Source organism: Apodemus sylvaticus, chromosome 15, assembly GCF_947179515.1.
Source record: "Apodemus sylvaticus chromosome 15, mApoSyl1.1, whole genome shotgun sequence".
In the NCBI taxonomy this organism is placed as follows: domain Eukaryota; kingdom Metazoa; phylum Chordata; class Mammalia; order Rodentia; family Muridae; genus Apodemus; species Apodemus sylvaticus.
Window position 1 is genome coordinate 19,907,655 of NC_067486.1, and position 13,739 is coordinate 19,921,393.

The 13,739-nt window shown below is 43.7% G+C and overlaps 1 long non-coding RNA gene across 1 annotated transcript; it reads right to left on the reverse strand.

The window, feature by feature from the left end:
• Nucleotides 1-718: 718 nt before the first annotated feature.
• Nucleotides 719-1,650, reverse strand: LOC127666132 (uncharacterized). Its single transcript, XR_007973547.1, has 2 exons — nucleotides 1,358-1,650; nucleotides 719-1,018 (listed from the first exon to the last, which is right to left on the reverse strand). It is a non-coding gene; the product is annotated as an uncharacterized LOC127666132 (long non-coding RNA).
• Nucleotides 1,651-13,739: the final 12,089 nt, after the last annotated feature.

Sequence of the window (13,739 nt, forward strand, 5' to 3'; positions counted from 1 at the left end):
TGATTTGCATTTCCCTAATGACTAATGAAGTTGAGCATTTTTTAAGATGCTTCTCCGCCATCCGAAGTTCTTCAGGTGAGAATTCTTTGTTTAACTCTGTACCCCATTTTTTAATAGGGTTGTTCGGTTTTCTGGAGTCTAACTTCTTGAATGAACCTGAATTTTTAACCTCGTGTGTGTGTGTGTGTGTGTGTGTGTGTGTGTGTGTGTGTGTGTTTAGGAGAAAGCAATATGTGTATGCATGTATGAATATGTATGGTGTAAATATGCCTATGTGTATGAACTTGTGTAGATGTGTACATATGCATGTGTGCAGATGTGTATGTGAAATGTGAATGTATATGTGGAGATATGTATATATGTAAAAGTGTGTACGTGTATTGTGTGAATATGAGTCTGTGTGTGTGAATGAATGTATATTTTTAAATACATATGAATTTTCATATTCTGAGCATCTGTGTGGATGTATGTATTATGTATATGTGTGAATGTGTAAATGTAGCTGTGCAAGCATATGTATATACATGCACATGACATAGCAATAATGTAGAAATTAGAGGGCAGCCTTGAGTGCCAATCCTTTCTTCCTCCCACCTTGTTTGAGACACGGACTCTTGCTCTGTGCAGCCCAGATGGGCAGCTTGACTAAGAGCACAGTAGGGTGGTTATGAGTGTTCCGAGTTGAGTTTTCAAGCCAGGCGTAATGGAATGCACACAGTAAAGGAAAGAGACAGTTTATCGGCCCTCTGGAGTCATTAGCTCACTAGACAAACAAGTTTTATAGAACTTTCTGCTTTGTGCTTGCTAAAAAGGTATCTAGCCTCTTTCAAACGAGTCAAAGTCACGTGCAATCCAGCCCAGACTCATCGCATGTGTGCAGCCTTCATTACAATGTAGAACTTCTCCCTTCCCCTGAGTTTAACCTGCTTTAAGTTCATAATTCTCCAGCAGGCATGGAAAAGATTTGCTTCCCTTCTCTTCCTTGTGATTCTCTCTGTTTCTTCTCCACAGCTCCAGCCTAGGGAAGGGAATTCGGCAGGAAGAGGCACAACTCTTATGGGCTGGCACAGCTGTGACCTCGTATCACAGTGCTCTGTTGGACCACGCCATATTGTTCTCTAAAGGAGACCTTCCCACGGGGCTGCACCAACTGCCCTGCACACAGCTGGCCATCACTCCGCTTCTCTCCCTCCTTCCCCATGGCCTTCACCGTGCGGCTCTCTCTAGAGATTGGTCTGTTCTCTCTGTTCAGAAAGCACAACCACTTCTCTACCCAGTACATCAGCACTTTGCTTCCTAGCAGACACCCCTGCTCCTAAGGGAAGACCCACCTCCAGCCATCTCCTCTCACAGTTACCTTCCTCGGGCACAAGTTAACTGTCATTCTTGTCATTCTTGAACTTCTGAAGACCCAAGCACACCTAGAAACCAAACCAGTTAGAGACATTTCTCCGTGGTCACTGCCTCGTCTGCCACCTCCAGTTTCCTGCTTTGGCTTCCCTTGATGACAGACCAAAACCTGTAAGCCACAAATGACCTTTCCCTCCATAAGCTGCTTTGGGCCACAGTGTTTGTCACAGTAACAGGGAAACAAACCAGGAGGAGGAGGAGGACTTCTGTGACAACTCAAAAACAAGGGAATTCATCATATGTCTTACGTGATGGTGAGAAACCTCCTTTACTCTTTGAAATGTTATTTTAAAAGTCTGTAAAATGAGGCTCCTTCCCCACACCTACTTCATTGGGCTGTGATACAAATTAAGTGTTCTAAAGCAGAATTGGACAGCCAGAGAAGCAAAACATAGGACCCCATCACCTCTGCATGGGAACCCACTATGCCTCAAGTAAAAGAACAACCTTAAAGCTAAGGAAAAGTCACTTTCCCTTCCTCATTCCTAACACAGAGCTTATTAGTCTTGGGATGGTTTGGATGAGAAAGGTTCATCATATACTTGCAGACTTAGTCCCCAGGTGATCGAATTTTGAGAAGGATTAGGAGGCAGGTTTGTCCTTCTTAGAGGAGGTGAACTGCTCAGGGAGGACTTTAGGGTTTCAAAAGCTTTCACCAGGCCCAATCCCTCTCCCTCTCCCTCTCCCTCTCCCTCTCCCTCTCCCTCTCCCTCTCCCTCTCCCTCTCCCTCTCCCCTCCACTCCCCCTCCCCCCTCTCCCCCCTCTCCCCCTTCCTTCCCTCCCCCTCTCCTCCACTCCCCCTCCCCCTCCCTCTCCCCCTCCCTCCCCCCTCCCCCCTCCTCCCTCCTCTTGCCAGCTGTCTATGGGTCAAGGTGTTGGATTCTCACCTACTGCTCCAGTGCCATGCCTATCTGCTTCCAATCATGGTGATAAGTCCGCAAAAACTGTAAGCAAACCTCCAATGAAATGCTTCCTTTAATAAAAGTTACCTCGGTCATAGTGTCTCTGCATGCCAATAGAACCATAAGGATTTGATGCCTTGCTTTCTGATTTCTAAAAATAACAATAGTATTAGCATACCACATAAATCTGATAATGCATAAATAGTATTAACATACCGCACTAGCAACGTGAGATTAAAAGCAGGAATGCTTTTAAAGTGCCTTGGATAATAATTCTAACAGTCTTCTCACCAAAGTTAGCATGAATGAGATTCAGGTTGGACCATGTCTCTTCTGAGTCCATGGTCTCACTCATGTGACTCATGTGTCACGGGCTGCTTGCTTTGAAGTCACCGCAGCCCCAAAACAAGTAATTCCAAGCTGTGCGGTAGCCCAGCCTCCCTGCCACCACATCAAAAGTCACAGAGCAAATTCCCTATGAAATGATCTTTCACCAACAGGAGACATGAGACAGGAATGAGGTGACCTGTAACTTGCCCTCAAACCCTCTGTCCAATGGGACTATCCTAAGGCATGAACTCTCCTTAGGGCCACATCAGTGCCCCACCAACGGCGCATGTTGAGTCTGCTTTCTATCCTTCCCCGTCCGCCCTCAACTTTCATCTACTGTGCCAGCACCAGCATGTATATCCTAATGAAGAATGATCATTTAAATCTTGCCTAAGACTCTTTGTTATGAAATGTGAGCAAAAAAATAAAAACACGTCAAAATTCATGTTTCCTTTTTCTCTAAACTGAATTCAGATAATCAACTTATATATTTTTAAAATACACAAACTCTGAGTTTGTGCTGTACAGTTTTACAGTGCTAAAAGTCATGCGAGGTGATTAATTGAGACACCTCTAGCATTCTCTGAGTACCATCCCAGCCCAAAATACCATCCCTTGCCCAGGCTTGCACTGCAAATTCTCAACTGGTCTTCCTGACTCCACCCGTCTCCTCGTCAGCACATTCTCCTCAGTGCTGCCGGCGTGGCTGCAGCAGTTAGGACATGCTCACCACTGTGAACAACTCCTTGTTCCAAAGCTTCACATTACTTAGAAAAGCCTCGCAGCTACTTCAGAGAAAGACAGAGACCATGTGGACGCTCTGTTCAGCTGCTTTCATTCTAGTGATTTCTTTGCTCTGTGGAACTTGTCATCCCAGTCCCCTCTCTGACCATCACCGGCAAAAACCTGTCATGGAAGGTTGTACACAAGAGGTTTATACATCTGACCACAAAGGGACGTGCATACCTCTGCCCAGTGCTCCACATGATGTTCCACTTCTTGTGCCAGCTTTATGGTAATTTTGGATAAAACTAACAATTAAATTGGTGACCTTTGAATAAAGTAGATCACCCTCCATATTGAAGGTCAGTCAGCTTCTTCCTGATAACTGAAGTCCTTAGTAAAAAGATCAATTGTCTCAAGTAAGATGGAATTCTCCTGCAAATGGCCTTCAGACATCATCTGTACCATAAGCTTTCTTGTTCTCCAATGATCCAGCTCACATAAAAGTTTTAAGACTAATAATATTTCACAACTATATGGTCAAATTCACACATGTGCACACACACACATACCCATAGCTACATGACTAATATGCCCCCAATGACTAGAAGTTAGTCATATTAGACATAACTAAACGGAACTTCAAAACACAAATCATTCACATGCATGAACAGTGGCACCCAGTGCTTCCTAAAACAGAGAACTGACTGCACAGTTTTCTTGTGTCTTATGAATTCTCCTTATGGGTCTCACTACCAAGTTAAAGTCTTCCTGATATACTAAACATCTCCTTTCCCCTCTGTTTTATAGATACATGCCCCATCACAGTTGGCAGTGACCCTTTTAGCTTTTAACCAAATCTCTGCTACTTCAGAGACAGCAATGAGAGTTAAGACTCTTCTACAGCCACACTGTATTGATTGTTTTTTCGTTGCTGGAGAAAAGATATAAGAGATACAAGATGTAAGAGATAAATCCCATCATGGTGAGGAAGACATTATCGGGAGGCATGGAGACAGAAGCTGAAGCCAGCTTTTTCATATTGCACCCAATCAGGAAGCAGAGAGTGAAGAATATTTGTTCTCTATTCATTTTCTCCATTGTATGCAGTCTGGGACCCTAGCCCACTGAATGGTGCCATTCATGTCTTGGGAAGGTCTTCCCACCTCAATATAATCTAGAAAATCCATCACCGATATGCCCAGAGCTTTGTTCCCAAGGTGACTCTAGATCCTGTCAAATTGACAACCAATATTTACTATCACAATCCCATAGTTTATCAACTTTACACCTTAAGTTTATAGCCGTAGCATTCTTCCTTTTGACCTTATACTCTCATGAGAATACAAACACACTTCATCAAAAGTCTCAGCAGTTTTTAACAGTACCAACAGTACTTAAAACTCCAAGAATCAGAGAGTCAAGGCAATTGCATGATTGTAAGCTCTTATAAAATCAAGAACAAGTTACACCCTGTATACAAGGTCACAAAGTAAACAGCCCCATTCCAAAGGGGGAGCCTGGGGCATTGGAAGGAAATGGTGAATTAAACAATGAAGCTCAAGAAGAAGGAAGACCAAAGTGTGGATACTTGGTCCTTCTTAGAAAGGGGGACAAAATACCTACAGAAGGAGATACAGAGACAAAGTGATGAGCAGAGACTGAAGGAAAGGCCATCCAGAGACTGCCCAACCTGGGCATCCATCCCATATGTGGTTACCAAACCCAGACACTATTGCAGATGCCAAGAAGTGTTTACTGACAGGAGCCTGATATAGCTGTCTCCTGAGAGGCTCTGCCAGTGCTTGACAAATACAGAGGTGGGTGGGTGCTCGCAGCCAACCAAGGTCCCCAATGGAGGAGCTAGAGAAAGGACCCAAGGAGCTGAAGGGGTTTGCAGCCCCATAGGAGGAAAAACAATATCAACCAACCCTTACCCCCAGAGCTCCCAGAGACTAAACCACCAACCAAAGAGTACACATGGAGAGACCCATGGCTCAAGCCAAATATATAGCAGAGGATGGCCTTGTCAGACATCAATGGGAGGAGAGGCCCTTGGTCCTGTGAAGGCTTGATGACACAGTGTAGAGGAATGCCAGGGCAGGGAAGCAGGAGTGAGTGGGTGGATAAGGGAACACTCTAATAGAAGCAGGAAGAGGGTGGTTGGGATGGGGGGGGGGGGGGTTTCAGAAGGAAAACCAAGAAAGGGGATAACATTTGAAATGTAAATAAAGAAAATATCTAGTAGCAACTTCAAAAAAAAAAAGTGAACTAAGCAAAAGTGATCTCCAGTAGAGAAACTTCCAAATCCTACAGTTGTGTGTCACATCTGAGAGAAGGAGCTTAGGGATCTAGATGCCTGAGACTATAGGGACGTTTCTCATTCATACTGCCCTATGATAGAATCAATTGCACTCAGGAGTGACTCTGAGAGACATTTGGGTTTAGACTCCATCTTAGAGAACCTGACCTAAGGTTGAACTCGAGTTAACTAACAAGCCGGCACCTATCACCAGTTTCCAGGTTTTAAGTCTGCCCTTCACTTCCTAACAACCACAATCAGGAGGAAAGCAAACATTAAGTTAGGGTCCATCATGGCCCTCAATCAGTTATGTGCCATTCGAGAAACCCCCTCTCTTGCTGCTTCTATAAAACCTCGTCCCCTTGAGAGCTCAGGGCTCCACCATCCTGTCTTGCTGCATCAGAAACTGTGGGTGTAGCCCAAGCTGGAGCTTGTAATAAAGAGACCCTAGTGTGATTGCATCAGAGTCAGCTCCTTGGTGGTCTTGTAGGGTAAACGGCCACAACAACACTCCAAAGACAAGGAACGGATAGTGAGTAACAATGGTGAGGCCTGTACTGGACCTGCCAAGTGCCTGCTCTTAAGATCCAGTTGTTAAATTTTCTAGAGTTTTGTGAGGCAGTTTTTAAATATTATTTAAAATTAAATGAAGACTTTAAAACTAAAGACTTTTAAACGTCTTTAAAACTAAGGCGGTAAACACTCAAAATTCACTACTTCCTGATAATTTGCCATACTTTTTTACCATGACTTATTAAAATCACCCATTGAGATGATTCCTATTTATATTTATGTGCAACTATTATACAATGATATGTTATTGTGCATATCTATCCAGCTCCACACTCTGATACCAGTGGCTTCACTTGGTCACAGGGGGAATGGTTTTGCAAAGACTGCTGGGAAATAGTACAAGTCATGTTCTCTTCTGCATGCTAAATACTCGCTACTAGTTTGCCAGGTAAATGGATCTCCTTAAGAAGAAAGAAGGGGTCTTCTTTAAAATTCCACCACCTGTGCCTGGCTTGTATTTGTGTCATTCAATTTTGTCTGTTGGCTTGACTGGATTAAGGAGCTCTAACGAAACTAAGACACTGCATTGGTGGGTATCTGTGATGGTGATTCCAGAGATGAAGGAGGTATAACAGGGACAATTATAAGTTATGACCCCGGGCGGCGGCGGCGGCGGCGGCGGCAGTGCAGCAGTAGCAGGTCCAGCTGAAGGGCCATCAGCAGGGGAGGCAAGGCGACACAGGGACCAGTTAGGCCCTGCGTCCACAACCACTGACCTTCGCTGACCAGCCGGGCGGCAAGCAGCTGCAGTTGTGCTGCGCCTTTCCTGCACGGAGGCCACTTCAGAACTCGGCCTCCCACCAGTCAGGAGAGGTGCATCCATCTTGGTTCCGGACTCCAGGGATCGGACAGACTGAGGTACACAAACATAATCCGAGGCCAACACCGCGGTGGTCTGAGCCCGACGGGCGTTGGCCTGCACCCAGGCCCTGGGCTTGTCGGGGGGCCATCGGGGTGCCAACCCAGCCAGGGGGCTTTTTGCCCAGGCCTGCGCGCGCGCCGCCGCCATTTTGCCTGCAGGACGACAGAGAGCTCTGGCGGGCAGACCTGTAACAGGCATAGCCTGAGGCTAACAAAGCGAGGGTCTAGGCCCCAAAAGGCACAGGACTGACCCCAAGGACTGGGCGGCTTGGTGGGCCATCTGTGAGTCAACCCGCCCAGGGGATTGTTAGCACAGCAGACTCTCCCGGAGCTTTCGGGGAGCGCGGGCGCGCACGCCCGCCATCCTAGTCACCTGGCAGACCCAATTAACAGTCATAGCCCTAGGGGAACTTTGCTCAGACCTTGGCCTCCCAGGCTTTTGCCTGGACTCAGGGACTGGGTGGCCAGGCTAACCTTGTGTGCGACAGCCCAGTTGGCGGATCGGCTGGCCAGCAGAGTGAGCGGAACACAGGGGAGATCACAGCAGCATACACCATCGGCACTCCCTGGGGGTGCACACGGGCTCCATCTGCTCCACAGACACAATCTGGGGCAAGGCCTCAGGCAGAAGCCCTCAGCTCTACTCCCTCCGCTTCCGGATCCAGATCAGCCTGGGTGGCAGCACCACATCTCCAAGTCCTGCAAGTGGCTAGCTGGGCTTCAGGGAGGCCAGCTGGGAGAAGTCAGTGTGCTCCAGTGAATCCAGCGGTCCCCAGCGGGAGCCTTCGGGTGCCTGCTTTGGGATCTGAACAGCCTGGGCAGCAGCACCCTGTCTACAAGCAGTGCAGGAGGTAAGCTGTGCACCAGAGGCCAACGGGGAAGGGGCAGCTTGCACTGGTGAGTCCAGCACTGACAAGACAAACTAACACCAGTGAGAACTAGATGGCAAAAGGCAAACGCAGGAACGTCACTAACAGAAATCAAGGCAATATGGCAACATCTGAACCCAATTCTCCTCTACCAACGTGTCCTGGATACCACATCACACCAGTAAAACAAGATTTGGATTTAAAATCACTGGTCATGATGCTGGTACAGGAACACATGAAGGACATACTTAAAGAAATTCAGGAGAAAATGGATCAAAAGTTAGAAGCCCTTGCAAGGGAAACACAAAAATCATTGAAAGAAATCCAGGAGAATACAAAAGCCAACAAAAAACACTTAAAGAAATACAGGAGAACTTTGGTCAACAGGCTGAGGTCATGAAAGACGAAACACAAAAATCTCTTAAAGAAATACAGGAGAACTTTGGTCAACAGGCTGAGGTCATGAAAAAGGAAACACAAAAATCTCTTAAAGAATTACAGGAAAACACAAACATGCAAGTGAAGGACCTAAGCAAAACCACCCAGGATCTAAAATCAGAAGTAGAAACAACTAAGAAAACTCAAAGGGAGACAACTTTGGAGATAGAAAGCCTTGGGAAGAAATCGGGGGACAGAGATGCAAACATCAACAACAGAATACAAGAGATAGAAGAAAGAATCTCAGATGCTGAAGATTCCATAGAAACCATGGACTCAACAGTTAAAGAAAATGCAAAATGCAAAAAGCTTGTAACCCAAAATATCCAGGAAATCCAGGACACAATGAGAAGACCAAACCTAAGGATTATAGGCATAGATGAGAGTGAAGATCTACAACTTAAAGGGCCAGCAAATATCTTCAATAAAATTATGGAAGAAAACTTCCCTAACCTAAAGAGAGAGATGCCCATGAATATACAAGAAGCCTACAGAACTCCAAACAGACTGGACCAGAACAGAAATACTTCCCGTCACATAATAATCAAAACACCAAATGTTCTAAACAAAGAAAGAATACTAAAGGCAGTAAGAGAAAAAGGCCAAGTAACATATAAAGGAAGACCTATCAGAATCACAGCAGACTTTTTACCTGAGACTATGAAGGCTAGAAAGTCCTGGGCAGAACTCATGCAGACTCTAAGAGAACACAAATGCCAACCAAAACGACTATATCCAGCAAAACTCTCAATCACCATAGATGGAGAAACTAAGATATTTCATGACAAAACCAATATCTATCCACAAACCCGGCCCTAAAAAGGATAATAGGAGGGCAACACCAATGCAAGGAGGGAAGCTTCACCCTGGAAAAAGCAAGATAGTAACCTTTCATCAAACCCAAAAGAAGATAAGCATTCAAATTTAAAAAATAACGTCAAAAATGATAAGAAGTAACAATCACTATTCCTTACTATCTCTTAACATCAATGGACTTAATGCCCCAATAAAAAGACACAGACTAACTGACTGGATACGTAAACAGGACCCTACATTTTGCTGCTTACAGGAAACACACCTCAGGGTCAAAGACAAACACTACCTTAGAGTAAAAGGCTGGAAGACAATTCTACAAGCAAATGGTCTCAGGAAACAAGCTGGAGAAGCCATTTTAATATCAGATAAAATTGACTTTCAACCCAAAGTCATCAAAAGGGACCCTGAGGGACACTTCTTGCTGGTCAAAGGAAAAATACAAAAAGAAGAACTGTCAATCCTGAACATCTATGTCCCAAATGCAAGGGCACCCTCTTTCGTAAAAGAAACTTTATTAAAACTAAAAGCACACATTGCACCTAACACAATAATTGTGGGTGACTTCAACACTGCACTTTCCTCAATGGACCGATCAGGAAAACAGAAACTAAACAGGGACACAATGAAACTAATTGAAGCTTTGGACCAATTAGATTTAACAGATATATATAGAACATTCTATCCTAAAACAAAAGAATATACCTTTTTCTCAGCACCTCATGGTACCTTCTCCAAAATCGACCATATAATTGGTCACAAGACAGACCTCAACAAATATAAGAAGATAGAACTAATCCCATGCCTCCTATCTGATCACTATGGAGTAAAAGTGATCTTCAATAGCAACAGAAACAACAGAAAACCCACATACACGTGGAAACTGAACAATACTCTACTCAATGATACCTTGGTCAAGGAAGAAATAAAGAAAGAAATTAAAGACTTTTTAGAACATAATGAAAATTAAAACACAACATACCCAAATCTATGGGACACAATGAAAGCAGTGCTGAGAGGAAAACACATAGCCCTGAGTGCCTCCAAAAAGAAAATGGAGAGAGCATACATTACCAGCTTAATGACACACCTGAAAGCCCTGGAACAAAAAGAAGCTATTTCGCCCAGGAGGAGTAGAAGGCAGGAAATCATCAAACTCAGGGCCGAAATCAATCAAGTAGAAACAAAGAGAACCATACAAAAAATCAACAAAACCAGGAGCTGGTTCTTTGAGAAAATCAACAAGATAGATAAACCCTTAGCCAGACTGACCAAAGGGCACAGAGAAAGTATCCAAATTAACAAACTTAGAAATGAAAAGGGAGATATAACAACGGAAACTGAGGAAATCCAAAAAATCATCAGATCCTACTACAAGAGCCTGTACTCAACACAACTGGAGAATCTGGAGGAAATGGACAATTTCCTTGACAGATACCAAATACCAAAATTAAATCAGGACCAACTAGACCATCTAAACAGTCCCATAATGCCTAAAGAAATAGAAGGAGTCATAGAAAGTCTTCCAAACAAAAAAAGCACACGACCAGATGGCTTCAGTGCAGAATTCTACCAGACCTTCAAAGAAGAGTTAACACCAATACTCTTCAAACTATTCCACAAAATAGAAACAGAAGGAACACTACCCAATTCCTTCTACGAAGCCACAATTACGCTGATACCAAAGCCACACAAAGATCCAACAAAGAAAGAGAACTTCAGACCAATTTCCCTTATGAACATAGATGCAAAAATACTCAATAAAATTCTTGCCAACCGAATCCAAGAACACATCAAAACGATCATCCACCATGATCAAGTAGGCTTTATCCCGGGAATGCAGGGTTGGTTCAATATACGGAAATCCATCAATACAATCCACTACATAAACAAACTCAAAGAACAAAACCACATGGTCATTTCATTGGATGCTGAAAAAGCATTTGACAAAATTCAGCATCCCTTCATGCTTAAAGTCTTGGAGAGAACAGGAATTCAAGGCCCATACCTAAACATAGTAAAAGCAATATACAGCAAACCGGTAGCCAGCATCAAACTAAATGGAGAGAAACTTGAAGCAATCCCACTGAAATCAGGGACCAGACAAGGCTGCCCCCTTTCTCCTTATCTTTTCAATATTGTACTTGAGGTACTAGCTCGGGCAATTCGACAACATAAGGAGGTCAAAGGGATACAAATTGGAAAGGAAGAAGTCAAACTATCATTATTTGCAGACGACATGATCGTCTACCTAAGTGACCCAAAGAACTCCACTAGAGAGCTCCTACAGCTGATAAACAACTTCAGCAAAGTGGCAGGTTATAAAATCAACTCCAGCAAATCAGTGGCCTTCCTATACTCAAAGGATAAGCAGGCTGAGAAAGAAATTAGGGAAATGACCCCCTTCACAATAGCCACAAACAGTATAAAGTATCTTGGGGTGACTCTTACCAAACATGTGAAAGATCTGTATGACAAGAACTTCAAGACTCTGAAGAAGGAAATGGAAGAAGACTTCAAAAAAATGGGAAAACCTCCCATGCTCATGGATCGGTAGAATCAATATAGTTAAAATGGCCATTTTGCCTAAAGCACTATACAGATTCAATGCAATACCCATCAAAATCCCAACTCAATTCTTCACAGAGTTAGAAAGAGCAATTATCAAATTCATCTGGAACAACAAAAAACCCAGGATAGCTAAAACTATTCTCAGCAACAAAAGAAAATCTGGGGGAATCAGTATCCCTGACCTCAAGCAATACTACAGAGCAATAGTGTTAAAAACTGCATGGTATTGGTACAGTGACAGGCAGGAGGATCAATGGAACAGGATTGAAGATCCAGAAATGAACCCACACACCTATGGCCACTTGATCCTCGACAAAGAGGCTGAAAACATCCAATGGAAAAAAGATAGCCTTTTCAACAAATGGTGCTGGTTCAACTGGAGGTCAGCATGCAGAAGAATGCGAATTGATCCATTCTTGTCTCCTTGTACTAAGCTCAAATCCAAATGGATCAAGGACCTCCACATAAAGCCAGACACTCTGAAACTAATAGAAAAGAAACTGGGGAAGACCCTTGAGGACATCGGTACAGGGAGAAAGTTTCTGAACAGAACACCAATAGCGTATGCTCTAAGAGCAAGAATTGACAAATGGGACCTCATGAGGTTACAGAGTTTCTGTAAGGCAAAGGACACCATCAAGAGGACAGATCGGCAACCAACAAATTGGGAAAAGATCTTCACCAATCCTACATCAGATAGAGGGCTAATATCCAATATATATAAAGAACTCAAGAAGTTAGACTCCAGAAAACCGAACAACCCTATTAAAAAATGGGGTACAGAGTTAAACAAAGAATTCTCACCTGAAGAACTTCGGATGGCAGAGAAGCATCTTAAAAAATGCTCAACTTCATTAGTCATTAGGGAAATGCAAATCAAAACAACCCTAAGATTTCATCTTACACCAGTCAGAATGGCTAAGATTAAAAATTCAGGAGACAGCAGGTGTTGGAGAGGATGTGGAGAAAGAGGAACACTCCTCCACTGCTGGTGGGGTTGCAAATTGGTACAACCACTCTGGAAAGCAGTCTGGCGGTTCCTCCGAAAACTGGGCACCTCACTTCCAGAAGATCCTGCTATACCACTCCTGGGCATATATCCAGAGGATTCCCCACCATGTAATAAGGATACATGCTCTACTATGTTCATAGCAGCCCTATTTATAATTGCCAGATGCTGGAAAGAACCCAGGTATCCCTCAACAGAAGAGTGGATGCAAAAAATGTGGTATATCTACACAATGGAGTACTATTCAGCCATTAGAAACAATGAATTCATGAAATTCTTAGGCAAATGGATGGAGCTAGAGAACATCATACTAAGTGAGGTAACCCAGACTCAAAAGGTGAATCATGGTATGCACTCACTAATAAGTGGTTATTAACCTAGAAAACTGGAATACCCAAAACATAATCCACACATCAAATGAGATACAAAAAGAAAGAAGGAGTGGCCCCTGGTTCTGGAAAGACTCAGTGAAACAGTATTCGGCAAAACCAGAACGGGGAAGTTGGAAGGGGTGGGAGGGAGGACAGGGGAAGAGAAGGGGGCTTATGGGACTTTCGGGGGGTGGGGGGGCTAGAAAAGGGGAAATCATTTGAAATGTAAATAAATTATATCGAATAAAAAAAATCTGAAAAAAATAAAATAAAATAAAATAAAATAAGTTATGACCCCAGACAGAAGAAACATGTAAGTGGGAGAAGCCCAGGAGAATCTGGGAGCAAGGGCAGCCCCTCCCTGCTTCCTGGAAGCTGTGGTGTGAACTTCCCTTCCAGGCCACAGTGGAGTAAGACTGCTGAACCAGGAGCAAAGGTGTCTAAGCCAGGCTTTCTGTCACACGGACAAGAAAATGGCACAGTACTTAGTCTATGCATTGCATTTTTTAGAATCTCTTTTTATTTATTTATTTATTTATTTATTTATTTATTTATTTATTTATTTA